The following is a 15020-nucleotide window of genomic DNA, read 5'->3' on the forward strand; positions in this document are numbered from 1 at the left end:
TGATGTTTGATGATCCTATCTCTATTTAATCTTTATTATTAAGTCTCCCGAATGAAAGTTGGAGACTTAATGTTTTTGCACGGTTCTGATTACATGTATCATTATTCTTCGTCTTTTTCTCCTTCTTCTTTCCCGCTCTAAATTTGTTTCTCAGAGAGATGACTGAACAGAATTGTACAAAACTCTAGAATGCGATAGGCCTGCATATTTAGTTGTGCACCCTGGTTTGATTTTACTCATTTTGGGTTAGACAACCACTTTTCGGGGGAGGGGGGGGGGGGTCAAAAGGGTGTGGGGTCTTTATTGACTTTATTGTAAATGGTTACTTGAAAACGGACAAAGATAATAATATTGGGTTTTCATAAGCACATATTGACTGTTACTGGCAATATAGAGGTTTTATTAGATCTGATCTCACCCTCAAATAATCTTAACATTAAAAAGTAATTGGTCGCCAGATTTTTTATTAAACTGTCTAGGCTTATAACCTTTAGGTGAGTTCCTTCTTCAAAAATATACATTCAATGGCTCGTGCAACAATCTTTAACATCTTTTTTTAAAAAATTGTAATAATCAGCAGTGTACCCATTACATCCAGGAGATGTGTTGTTCTTCATACGTCTTATAACATTAAATACCTCTCTTTCTAAGAAAAACTCTTTCTAGCCTATTTGACAACTAATTTTTTAACTTAGGTGAATTGTAATTATAAAAGAATATTATCTAAAATTGTTGTATTTCTTTGAAAATGTTTGCTTTTGAAGTACAATAAGACGATATTCTATTATTGAATAGGTAACATCAAACTTTAAAAAAGTGATGAAATATTTGCTTTTATAATTAACCTCAATATGTGTTTACATGCAATGTTAAATACGTTATCTGTTGCTTCACTTTTTTCTGTCGTCATATTCGGTCTTCCCATAAAGTAGAGTTATCGTTACTAAAAGAGTTATTTTCCCCTCATAGCAGGTATGCAGTACTTCCGTTTAGTAAAAGATGAGTAAGCAGTGCGGGAGTTTACATATACGACGACGGACGTTTACTGAAAATTGACTTTTCTTACAGCAAAAACATTTGATAATATTTTAATTACCAAACAGAAAACAGAAAACATCAAAAGTTATAAAAAAAAATAAAATGAACGGAAAGAAATCGTTTGGTTCCAATGTGTACCGTGATGTACACAGTTTTGCTTAATCGGCAAACAATGCGAGAGAACACATTTGGATTCTTATTTTCGGGAAAATAACTCCGGATTGATAGTGGTATAGTGGTTTCTCTGATAAAATGAACCTACCTGTTCCGCAAAATGATGTTTAAAATATAAGAGAGGACTGGAGTTGAAAATCGACTTTTTTTCTAAAGAAATCAAATATAGAAATATAAATTATTAATGAACATTCCCTATATTATTTGTTTTTCGTCTTGATTTTCGGTCGGTCTGCTCCCCGCCCCCCTCTCCCTCCCCTTGCTTCGAACACTCTTTCAAAATATGATGTTCGCACTAGCCTGTGGAGATGTATTCGTTCGAAATGCCATCAAATATGTATACACGCTGGTGGGCACCGACAGTCATCAATTCTGGCAGGTGTCATGCAGGATGTTTAACTAATGAAAATCATTTCAATTTCTCAACAAAAAAGAGTCTTTGACCGGTTTTATAAGGTTAAGAAGAATGACAGCGTTGAAATAGAGCTCAGTGATTTGAAATATAGATTTCATCGAAATTAGAATGTCTTTGGTTCAAAATAAGATATCCTTTTTCTTTTAAGTTTTTGAGGGGACAGCTTATACACATTTTTTGTAGATTGTTGAACTTTTAGTACCTTTATTACTTTTATCATTTATCTCAGTGCCCTTTATATAATTGTATTGTACTTTATTCACGTACCATACATAGCAAACAACATTTTAGGGAAACAACTTTTCATGAAAAATTAAGAATGTAATGAACTATATATATATATATATATATATATATATATATATATATATATATATATATATATATATATATATATATATATATATATATATATATATATATATATTAACGCGAATGTTGTCGATCAAAATCGGAACGCAACTTTATATGAAAACATGATTGCCAGCGATGTATGCGAAAAGTTGCGCAAAAGCTAGGTTGTAGATGTTTTTACCCATTATCGCTTACATTCCCATAGTGATGAAATTGAAATTAGTCATTCATTAATCTAAATAAAATCCATCAGGAGGAAGTATAGTTAGGTCCGCCAATAACCAATGCAGATACGTACGTACGTAGGTATAATGCCAATCTTTGTACTTCGACATTCTGATAGATTGAAATATTCTGTTTTGAGAGGTAGACAGACACAATTATACATGTCTTTAGGAATGGTCTGCATGTCCACTTCTCTGTATAATACAGTGTACATGTATCAGCAGCGCTCCACTGAAACAACGCTGCCTATCGCAAGCAACTGCATTATTTATTGGTAGTTGGCAGGCGCCTGGCATCAATGAGGGGTAGGGGTGGGGTGGGGGACTACCCTCCCAACTACTTGCAGCAGATATGTGCATAAATTTACATATATAAAAATGTTAATAACATGAAGTCCCCCACCCACCTTTTTGCGGGGCAAGTAAATAAATTGTGAATCTGTGAAAAGAAGGAAATGGTGTTATGATTTGTGGTATACATACAGTAAAGTAGTACACTACAACCCCCCCCCCCCCCCCTCCATCCATACACACACGGATTAGGATTTTCACGATTTTAGAAGTTGTAATTTTCTTTTTCTTTTTTTTCCTTTCCTTTTTTTAATTTTTTGGTTTGTCGATGTTTTTTTTATGAGTCCCACACTCCCAATCCACTTTTAAAAAAAACTATGGTATGTGCCTGGATATGGTACAATTAAACGCGCTAGTTAAATCTACCTACTGTTTGTTTTTGTTTGTTTGCTTCTTTGTTTTTTTTTGTTTTTGTTTTTGTATTTTTTTTTGGGGGGGGGGGGGTTCTTCTTTAGTATTTTAGTATAACAACATCCTTTAATTGCACAATCGTTTTTCTACATCGACAATTTACATCAATAACCGATTAAACAAGACAAAAAACGTTTGTTTCAACCAATTTTTTATACTGGTTACATAGCGCTATTCCTGCTCTAATGGAGAGATACAATGTAACTCGTGTTACGAACGATAACTCCAGGTTATGAAAACCCCGAATATGTAGTCAAACACAGTTCCTTGAATAATAAATGCGATATTCAAATTAAATGCATTCTAATAGACATGTGTCCATACATGTATAAAGTCAATGCACACAATACAAGATAAATGATTTGAAATCAAGCAAACAATTTCAAGTACCATGTTCACTATCTACTGTAATTGTTGTCATCTTACAGGTATGATGTAAATACATCGATAATAAAAAAAAAAAACCAAAAACTTTGAAAACCTTTTCTTAAAATTTCACACTGGTATAAAGTTACATGCATTTACATTTTTAATATCAAATGCATGCATTATATTACGAACGAACACGTATATGTATAATTAAGAGTTGTCACCGCTGTAAAAGAAAAAAAAACCCTTAAGCCTTTCGCCAAAGTCAGATTAAAATGAATAGACAATACTTTCATCAAGTTCTGCGAAATTAAAACGATTTACGTAACGTTTCAACTATAAGACGTTAGTTATGACAATGATTATACAGCGACTCCAAAGACGTCAACTTCACAAAGAGTGAGATACTCGGTTGTTTTGGAGATCTTTACAAATCTCCCCTCTGGTATTGTCGGACAGTCGATGATGACCACCTGTGACAGAGTACCGGGGCCAGCAACGAAACCACAGACAATGTTGACAGTTGATTCTGTCAGCCCTACAGTGACAGTAACATCCCGCAGTCGGTGTGATGAATCTAATAATTGAAACAAACGAATGGCATTAAAATATGTAAGTGAGAAAAAAAATGAAATTGTAATGTGTACTGTACGATAGTCCAATACTCTCATCCCGTTTTCTACTATTTTTACAGCAGTGGTCAACGATAGGCTCTATTGGCTCTTTTAAATGTCTATAAGTTTCAAACTATGAGGTGCTGAAGTCTCTTGTTTAACGTTTAAATGATATTTAATATGGGTATTCAATGATATTTTATTTACAAAATGAGCAAAGTGTTATATAATAGCACAAAACTACAAACCACATTCTATATGGAACAACCATCATAATTTTCTTAAATTAATTCATATCTAGATAGCAAAACTTCTATTGAACTTGCAAAGATGTATCCGATCAAATATTACTTGTTTGTACATCCTCTATTTGCAAAAAAAATTAAAAACAGATTAAAAATTTCTTTGTGGTTTTGTTTGTTTGTTTGTTTGGTTTTTGTTTGTTTGTTTGTTTTTTCGAAAGGGGGGGGGGGTATTTGCTTTTTTCTGTGTGTTTTGTGTGTGTGTGGGGGGGGGGGGGGGTGTGTACATGGAATCTAATAAGATAAAGTTAGGGACTCTAACAGTGCACTGTATTTTAATATTTAATTTACTTTGTAGCTTTACCTATTCCGGAGCTATCTGGTCCTCTGTTGACTATTCTGACAGATGTAATGAAACACACAGTTTGCAGATCTACCATCCACCAGGGGTTTATGTCGTTCGTATCTGTGCATTGACACTTGTTGTTCATAAGGTCTGTGCCATAGTTACCATCTACAGCATACTCAGCTGTAAAAGTATAGTAGGTTGACGACTGTTTGGTAGGTTTACGCAACGCAAGGTCCGACAAAACTGTCATTGGTAATACAAAAACAAAATAATACAGATTTTAAGTGATCATAATATTTAAAAAATGCAATACTGTGGCTGTATGTGTGTCTGTATATATATATATATATATATATATATATATATATATATATATATGTAACATATGGTTAAACTCAAACGCCAGAAATTCAGGAAAAAAATTATTCCTAAATTTGTATTCATCATTGAACGTCTTCGAAACCTAAACACGGTGGATAAAAATCCAATGAAATCTAACAAATATTTATATAGTCAATTAAAACAATAAGTTTATATTTGAACTTGGTAGTGATTGCTTCGTCAATTTTACAAGTGAAAATTTTCTCCCTTTTCAAGGTACATCTGTTTTTTTAGGCATAAGTACATATTTTATTAAATCAATACCTTTAAAATTGCTTATGGTAGATGTATATGTTTCTCACGATGCGTCAATATAAATATAAACATTAAGTTATAACTATTTTATTGATTAAATAATAAATAATCTACTTGTGTTTGTTAATTTGTTATAATGCATTTTCTACCTAAATATGGCTCGTTTCGACGTGCCATAGGTTGTTTTTTTGACAGTTTTCTTTACGTCAGCCGGTCGCAACACATACCGAAGAAAATGTCGATGTGCAAATTATCTGATTGCAAACTGTTTTTATAGAAATAAGATACCCGTTGGTATAATTATTAATTCTAGTCAAAATTCTTAAACAATTGTGAAGAGCAACCGTAAGCGCGCGATTGATTTTTTATTGCGTTTCCTTAAAACATAACTTATTATTTCGCTTTGTTTTTTATTGGTGGAAAAAAAAAACTGAAGCCGTGTTTTAGCAAAATCAATTAAAGATAAGGAACATTTCATCCTGGACAATAATCTATATTACTATATTAAAATAATAGACTCGATTATTTAGCTTCAATACCGATAAATCGGAGGAGTACTGTCTTTTGATTTATATATTTTAAACATTATTGTTACTTGAAGATTACCAATTTCTTTTAATTTTTTTCTCAACCAGGCTTCTTTATTATTAATCAACGAAAATTCCTCAAAAAATTCCGGAAATCATCTGAATTTTTTGGATTTTATAATCTTGCGCATGCGCATTATATTCACGCTAAATCACTAGAGGCTCTTTATTTTTTGTTTCAAAATGTCATATTTTCATGGATAAACTTCAGGCACGTAGCATCGTTTTTGCATCCACAAAATCTCGACAAGCAAAAAATATATAAAGAAAAGGAAAATTTTAAGTTTCCCAAGATCTTCAAAATCCTAGTCCGGGGGGGGGGGGGGGGCGTAGTATATACAATGTAACTTAAAACTTCAATTTCACTCTTCATTTCTTTATTTTTAAATCTTTTTTTTTACATACTCCAAAAAAATATTTTCATAATTTACAGTATATAATTGATTTATTTCTATATATTCTAGATTTTAAAGCATCTAAATAAATCTTATTTCAAACAAATGTTTATACAATGTATCAGATGGCAATGCGTATCGTATTCTCATTTAAAAGAACAACGTTGAACTATTTGTTTAGTTTAAAACGTGTGTAAGCTTGACCGCTTTCATTCAACGAGTCGCTCTTGCTAATATGATTAAAATTATGTGTAAAGATACATAGATGCTTGATATAGGCTGATTATAAAATTATGCAAAACTAACTCGACCGAACAAAGGATAGCATGAGCTATGGAAATACTTACGAAATGTATATAACAACGAAAGAGAGAATGACTGTTAACAACTATCAATGTTCTTCTATAAAAAAAAAAGTTTAATATTCACATTGTTTTAGAAAAACTACTTGTTGTTTTTAAAATTAACCCATGGCATTCCTTAAAAAAAAGTAACAAAACGAAAAAAACGCACGATCATGCACGAACACGCACGGTAAATAACGCAAACCAATTTTCCTGATATACGCACGATCTCGCACATTACACGAACGATCACCCACGTTACACGAACTTTTTAACACGATTGGCTTGTCAACAGTAACGTTGTTACCACTGTATTGCTTCCATCAATTTTTGATGATTTTTAATAAAAATACACATAACTGTGAAAGAAATATAATTAAAAACGACAAAGAGGAATATATCCAAGATATCTCCATTGAACAATTATCCCTTTCCACTCATAGAATTTCACAGGAACGAAAACAATTTTCTTACGGAGATTTGTAATGGGAAATGTTTACATCTTTTCTTCATTCGGAATACACTCGGAATACATCGCGCAATATTTTAACGTTATCATCCGGGCTAATTAATGGCTGATGCAATGCAAAATCTCCGTAGACATTCAATTTTGGGATGTGTATTGAAACTTGGAAGCGGTAGAGGGGGCGTTTCAAAAGAGACATTTTTCATATTAGTGGATGAACGTAGTTTGAGCACATAGGTATATACTATCATTGAAATATCAAGCAAAAAGTGGTGAAAGCAAAAACTCGGGACATAGTTTATAAAAAATCCTGAGAGTTTTGAATGTCAATAAGATGTGTAAAAAACGTTGTTGAAATATGTTTGATTCTGCGATTACAGAATTAAACTTTTCGAGGAAAGGTATTTACAGCTTCAAAATGATTTTTGTGAACAATTTGACTGTTATATTCAATGCAACTTAATTTTCTTCAAATTCGTTTTGGATCGATTCAGCAATTTTGTGCTACATTTCGGGTATATGGGAGGCATTTCATCGTAGGAACCCACGGGTATTATATCCCTTACACTGCAGTGTAACGGATAGGAAACCCGTAGGTTCCCACGATGAAGGCATTTTGACTGTGATGAAGGCATTTCCCGAGACACAATTAGATTATTCCACCTCAGCAGAGTGTAGTGAAATAATAGCATTATTGTAGGCTTGAAGTTTCGTTATGCAAATGTCAACAATAAACGGTGTTTCGATGTATCTATTTTGTAAATGCCCGATATCATATGCAATGTCAACCCGTGCACGCACGGGTAAAAGTCTAGTACTTTAAAATAAGGAAGACTATGTTTAAAGAAAAATTGGAGATAACTAGAGGGAAATTAATAACCACTTTGAAATTCTTATTATCATATATTCTCTAAGGTCAATATCTAGTAAATGAAAACTGCGTAGAGGTTTATAAAACTCACAATATTAATTTGTTCAATGACTGTTCATAACTACGGGTTTGTTTGATAGGGTAAACACAATAAAAAATCAGGTTCTAGAATTGTCCAGCGGTCACTGTTTTCACAATTTAGAATCTTCACTATCTTATGGTACTTGTAAATAATTTTCGTTATTACAGCATTGAAGTCCTTAAGAATATATTTTTTAAACATTTTCTTTATCTTTACAAACTGCAATTTTCTGCTACATAACGGGTTTATGGGAAGCATTTTAACTGTGGTGAAGGCCTTTCCCGAAACACATTTAGATTATTCAAACTCAAGAAAGTGTTGTTAAATTAATAGCATTATTATAGGCTTGGAGTTTGGTAATGTAAATGTCAATAATACACGGTGCTTCGATGTATCTATTTTGTAAATGTCCGACATCATATGCATTGTCAACCCGTGCACGCACAGGTCAAAGTAAGTTTATTTCTACGTTAATTTTATTTTTTTATAAACTTTAAACTTCTCTTTGAGCCCCAGTATTGGTTTGGCGATCACAATTTTAACAGGTTAGAATATTCACGATGTATACAACCTTGGTGTAAATATTGGCGTTTCTAGTGCAGTTGCTCTTGAGAAGAATTTTCAAAGGTTTGCAATCATCTCCCTTTTAAAGCAATAACTTACTTTTTTTGCATATTCTTTGAGATGTTATGAATAATCCACCCGAACAATCTTTCTTCTGTAAATATATATATTTATTAAAATATTACCTTCAGAAAAGAAATAAAAGACCTAGATTTTAAAAAAAAGAAAAAAAATATTACTCAATTATTATTGAATTTAATATATATATATATATATATATATATATATATATATATATATATATATATATATATATATATATATATATATATATATATATGAGATTTCTTTAAAAGTCTTAATGTAAAAATGTACTTACAGCTGTCATTTCGTAAAGTCCACATTGTGTTGCGGTGTTTGAAGGTACTGTGTGTCCAGCGCGCAACCGACAAGTGTGGGAACCGTTAAGAAAACAAAAGTCAAAAGCAATACAAAGTGCATTTATTCCACAATGCATCGCACATTCTCCCAAAGAATTGACGAGAAGGGGTTGGATATCTAAAACGTCTGCATCCTGCGTCTCAGAAACATGTCCTTCTTTGGTAAAATGCCAAGAAGATGAAGACAAAGGTCCGGAAGAATTTATCAATTTAATCAAATGCAGATATAAAATTGCTGCTAAGAAAATCATAGTACTTTTTTTTTCTCTGCAATTTCCAAATATTGAACCATAAATAAAACAAAACAATGCTTGGCATAAACATATATAAGAAACAATATTTCGGTTCACCATTTTTCAAGATCAGCCCATCCGTAGATCAACCAATCCAAAAACAAGTTGTACTATTCATTTTAATATATTCAAACAACTTCAATATTTATAATCAATAGCTACACTTTTGTTTCTTTATTTATATCGATTTTATATTTTAAATATAAAAGGAAGAACAAAATTAGCTCTTACAGCTTAGACCATTAAATACATGGTCTACACTATTGTGAAAATACAACTCGAATTTCATTTACGAATTTAAATTGAACTAAACCCTGTTTGATCTAATGATCTATAATTCGTACCTTCAGGGAACTTTTAAAGTTCAGTGATTTATTTATAATTTCATTTTCCTTATAACCTTTTGCGTTGATTTCCTCAAAAATTCTTTGTATGTAGAACAAAACATGTTATTTTATGAATAGTACCTTTTGTAGGAAGTTAACAGTTGAAATTGACACCCCTTGAAAATCATTTTCAACCGACGCGACGCGGAGCTTTGAATATGTATCTGTTTTGAATGTATTAAAAACACTAAATGCATGGATTTAATGTTCATGAAGCAAAATTGGATTTATTGAACGTTCCAATAGTAATTTAGTAATTTTCGGCTCTTTGGTTGTGCTATCATGGCCACTTTATAATACATTAAACTTTTTAACAGTTTACAGTAATAGCAACTTTTTTGAGTAATCCCTGTTTCATTATATAGTCAATGGTACATTCCCAAGAGGTGGACATTTTGGGTAGGGTTCATTGAACCTAAAAAAAAATTTTGTAATTCTATATAAGTTTAAGAATAAGCTAAATGCCAGGCTGCGATGTCCATTAAGTCCATTATCTAGATTGATGAATTCATGGCCGCTGGATACAACTTCACTCACAAAAGTGTGCTCATGTTATTAAACATCCAACTCTTTTGGGTACAAACTTTTATTTTACCCACTTCAAAATTGGTATTCAAGGTCCCAGGGGCAAGAATATAAAAACCCTGATATTCTTTCGGCTCTTGTCGTACTTTTTTGTTAATTGATGTTTGCATACATCAGATTATAAAAACGATACTAACGACCAAAGGAGCTTTAGATAAGGGTTCAATCTCCTATAAAAACGCTAAACAAATTAGATCTATGACAAGTCTATCATCTAGTGATGATACTGCTGTGACCGTCAGCGCCTAGAGGACTCTTGTTTTTATCTTAGAAATCAAATAATTTTGAAAAGACAATAACGAACATTAGCACTAAAAATGTTTTATTCTACCTCTTAATCTTCAAACATACAGGGAACATTGCTTTTTAATTCAAATCTCAGATAATCGTTTCATTGCAATCAGTGGTAGATTTTGACATTGATAAAGAATGATGGATTTTATATTTTCATACTCTAAAAAGCGCTTTGAATATTGAATAATTTATCAAAAGAATTTATCAAATGAAAATTCTATCAATCCTTTCATTGAGTTCCCTTGCACTATCTGGAGTTTTCTAAGATTGACTTCCTTTAAATATATCTCTTTAATGTACTCGAAATGACATATTATTAAATTAAAAGTTCCTGAAAAAAAAACAGAAACGAAAAAACAACAAACAAACAATAACGTTGTTAATTTAAAAAAAAATCAGTCATTTCTATGTTTACAGTCTCAGGAAGATTTTGATTTTTATAGAGATTGATTTCCTTTAAATCTATATCATACTAAGAATAATACATCCTAAAGTAAAACCCACTATTTATGCAAATAACAACTTGAAATCAAGTTGCGATAATGTAGCCCTCTCCGGATTTTTATTATTATTTTTTTTTTTTTGGGGGGGGGGCTACAACTTCATAGGATCTACGTAATGGTGCAAGTGATTCACTCCCGCAACGATTGTATATGAATAACAATAGCATTTGCATTTCTTATCTGAACTCAAACATTGTAAATGTCTATGGCATAACTTAATCTAAAAGTATAGTATAGTTCATATATCGTTTTTTCCCGCCATGTTTACTGACCTTGACCGGACAGCCATTGAGAATTCAGGAGCGGATCTTCAACTGACTATAAAAACTCCCATATTTTAAACATAATTAACGCGGTAAATATAAATTTTCCATTGTACATTATTTCCAAAAATGAAGCTTTAATGATAGAAAGAGATAAGATCGATTATTTACACTGACATTCACGTTATCAAACCCATCAAAACTCCAAGCGTAAATTCCATTAAATCACGCGAGAACTGTCATGGCTGCTGAAAAAGACGACTGGAAAACATGCTGATGTGTTTTATCTGGTTTTGATTTATGTACGGTTAGTTTGTTCAACCTGAATTAAAAAATCATATTATCTAACGGAAGTCATATATAAAATAGATCTTTTCAGACTGAAGTCAGCCGCATTAAAAAAATAATTTCAGCTCTTCGATTTACATGTATGTGTTTTTCATATGCAGGAAAATTTAAGTTAACATGCATAAACATTTCGTTGTGATGATCAGCTAAATGAATTCATTATTGTGCTTTAATTGGATTATCATCATGATGTTGACCAATATAGGTAAGCATAATACATGTATAGCACAATATATTGAGACACCAGCAAACATAAGTATTACTTTCACTTTCTAAATAAGTTATCTCCTTTGACAGGATACTGTATCTTTAAATAAGCTTATCATCGTTACCTAATTTTTCTGTCATTTTAATTGCAAAAGTTATTTTTTTTTCATTTGTCAGACTTACACTATTGAGTTTACCCCATATTGACCCTGTATAAACAATTTCGTATTAATCTGTGTATTACATGTAAGTAAGTGTAGAGACTTATTATTTTTATACGAGTTACAATAGGAAGAAAGGAAGGAATATTTCTTTCTTAATGTATTATAATGCTAATGCATTAAATGCATTATGTAGGCCATAACCTAATGGGACTGTTCTGACCCCATGAAACGGGAAAATACCAAAAATCTTCTAATGTCTTTATGATGCATCAATTGGTGTAAAGTACATGACCCCCAGTGTTGTCTTTATCCCCCCCCCTTTATGAAATAGAAAATGATGATACACTGTATATTTTGTTAACTTCTGAGATCCTCATCCCTTAACCATAAAATTTGATTTTGCTCATTGTGTCATTGCACATCAGATTGTGTATAGGTTATGCCCCCTTAAAGGACATCCTGACGTTCTAGAACAAGAAATAATAAAGTATTTTATTTTTATCTTTATTCATATGTAGTGTTCGATCCATGTGGTTAATACATAGCTTAATGATGCATGCGCGGATCCAGAAAATTTTTCCAGGGGGGGGGGGGGTCCGAAGGATAATTGTGTTTGCCAGGGGGGGTCCGAGGCATATTTTCGCGATAAATTTACTATGTTAATTTAATAAATTTTCATTTTCCAGGGGGGGGTCAGGACCCCCCCCCCCCCGACCCCCCTCTAGATCCGCGCATGTGATGGCACCGCTTGGTTTAGGAGACTTTACAATTGCCCCAAACAGGCGAATACACATATGGATATAACATTTTGTTTATCAATCTTAAAAATTGAATTAAGCAATTTCCAAAATGTTAATGTGCAGTAGGAGAGAAAAAGCAATTAAGAAATGATTTAAAATTGACTACTGTACACATGTAAGAATGTAAGAAGACTGAATCTTTAGAACCAGGTTTGATTGGAGGGGGTGGGGGTGGGGGTTTGATGTAAAGTACATGTATAAACATTTATAATTTGAATCATTTATTGTTATTAACTTTTCTGAATATTAGTTATTGATCCCAAGGTAGAAAATGACTTCTGATCATATCTTAATAGATCATTTGTCAATTATGCAAGATGTAATGCAATTTTTTTTAGAATAACATTTTTAACATTTTATAAAACCGTTTAGACCCCAAATTATATTTTGATTTTATAGATCATTTGACAATTAAGGAGGGAGTGGGTTACAGTTTATATTTGAGTTTGTTTGGGGGTGGGGGTTCCACGTGATATATTTGACACTTTTTTAATGTAATTTAAATAAGACTAAGCCATACTACAGCCATGAACATGAATAGTATAGAACAAAACACAAACTAATACATGTATATATACATAGGAAGTATTACAAAACATAGATGATTGATCTATATCTTGGTTCTTAAATTTAATCATATATTATGTACATATATTATTGCTACTTTGTTCAAGGCATTTCAGATGGTATGTATAGGTCATGATCCCAAGTGCTCTTCCTGAAATTATCAAATATCATAAAACCCATTGTGCCCCCCCCCCACCTTAATCCAAAGATATCATTCCTCCTTAGGTCATGGCGCATCAGATCATTATGGCATGTAAGTCATGACCCTAAGGGGTCATCCTGACCCCCTTAGAATCAGAAATTGTCAATTATCTTTAAATTTTGGATGTTTGATGATCCTATCTCTATTTAATCTTTATTATTAAGTCCCCCGAATGAAATTTGGAGAGTTATTGTTTCTGTACGGTTATTATTACATGTATTATTATTCTTTGTCTTTTTCTCCATCTTCTTTCCCGCTCTGAACTTGTTTCTCAGAGATGGCTGAACAGAATTGTACAAAATTCTAGAATACGATAGGCCTGCATATCTGGTTGTGCACCCTGGTTTGATTTTACTCATTTTGGGTTAGACAACCACTGTTCGGGGGGGGGGGGGGTCAAAAGGGTGTGGGGTCTAACATTGAACATTGTATGAAGAATTGTAGACTCTATTGTAATTGGTTACTTGAAAACGGACAAAGATAATAATATTGGGTTTTCATAATCACATATTGACTGTTACTGGCAATATAGAGGTTTTATTTGATCTGATCTCACCCTTAAATAATTTAAACATTTAAAAGAGTAATTGGTCGCCAGATTTTTTATTAAACTGTCTAGGCTGATCACCTTGAGGTAGACATAAGATAATTCCAAGTCTCTGTGAAACGGTGAATTCCTTCTTCAAAAATATACATTCAATGGCTCGTGCAACAATCTTTAATATCTTTAAAAAAAAATTGAAATAACCAGAAGTGTACCCATTACCTCAGGGAGATTTGTTGTTCTTCATATGTCTTATGGCATTAAATACCTCTCTTTCTAAGAAAAACTCTTCCTAGCCTATTTGAAAACTAATTTTCTAACTTAAGTGAATTTTAATTAAAAAAGAATATGATCTTAAATTGTTGTATTTCTTTGAAAATGTTTGCTTTTGAAGTACAATAAGACGATATTCTATTACTGAATAGGTAACAACAAACTTTAAAGAAGTGATGAAAGATTTGCTTTTATAATTAACCTCAATATGTGTTTACATGCATTGTTAAATACGTAAATGGTTTGTTGAACAAGAGTTATATGTAAATGCACACCAAACACATTTTCACGATGTAGTACCTAAACTGCTGCTATCCGTAAAAATCGGCGTTCGATGTTTCTAGTGGAAAATTGTACTGCTGCTAGTCTATAGATATTCTATGGGTCACGCCACAAAAAAAAAGTGTCCCAAAATCAAGGAAATTTAAAAAAAAACAATCGATGTTCACGGAACATGTTAGGAATTATTGTAATTTATTATTAATGTAATTTGCTTAATAGCATAATACGTATCCAAATACAGAATAAGTTCTTACCTGGGTACGAATCAAAAGCCATATCTAACAAGGTATTTTACTAGTATTTTCATTTAGAAAATATATTGCACTGGTTCTGACACAACAAAATATATGTAAATCTATTCTGACTCATGAAGGAAGACAAAA

Source organism: Magallana gigas, chromosome 1 (genome assembly GCF_963853765.1).
Source record: "Magallana gigas chromosome 1, xbMagGiga1.1, whole genome shotgun sequence".
NCBI classification, from domain to species: Eukaryota; Metazoa; Mollusca; class Bivalvia; order Ostreida; family Ostreidae; genus Magallana; species Magallana gigas.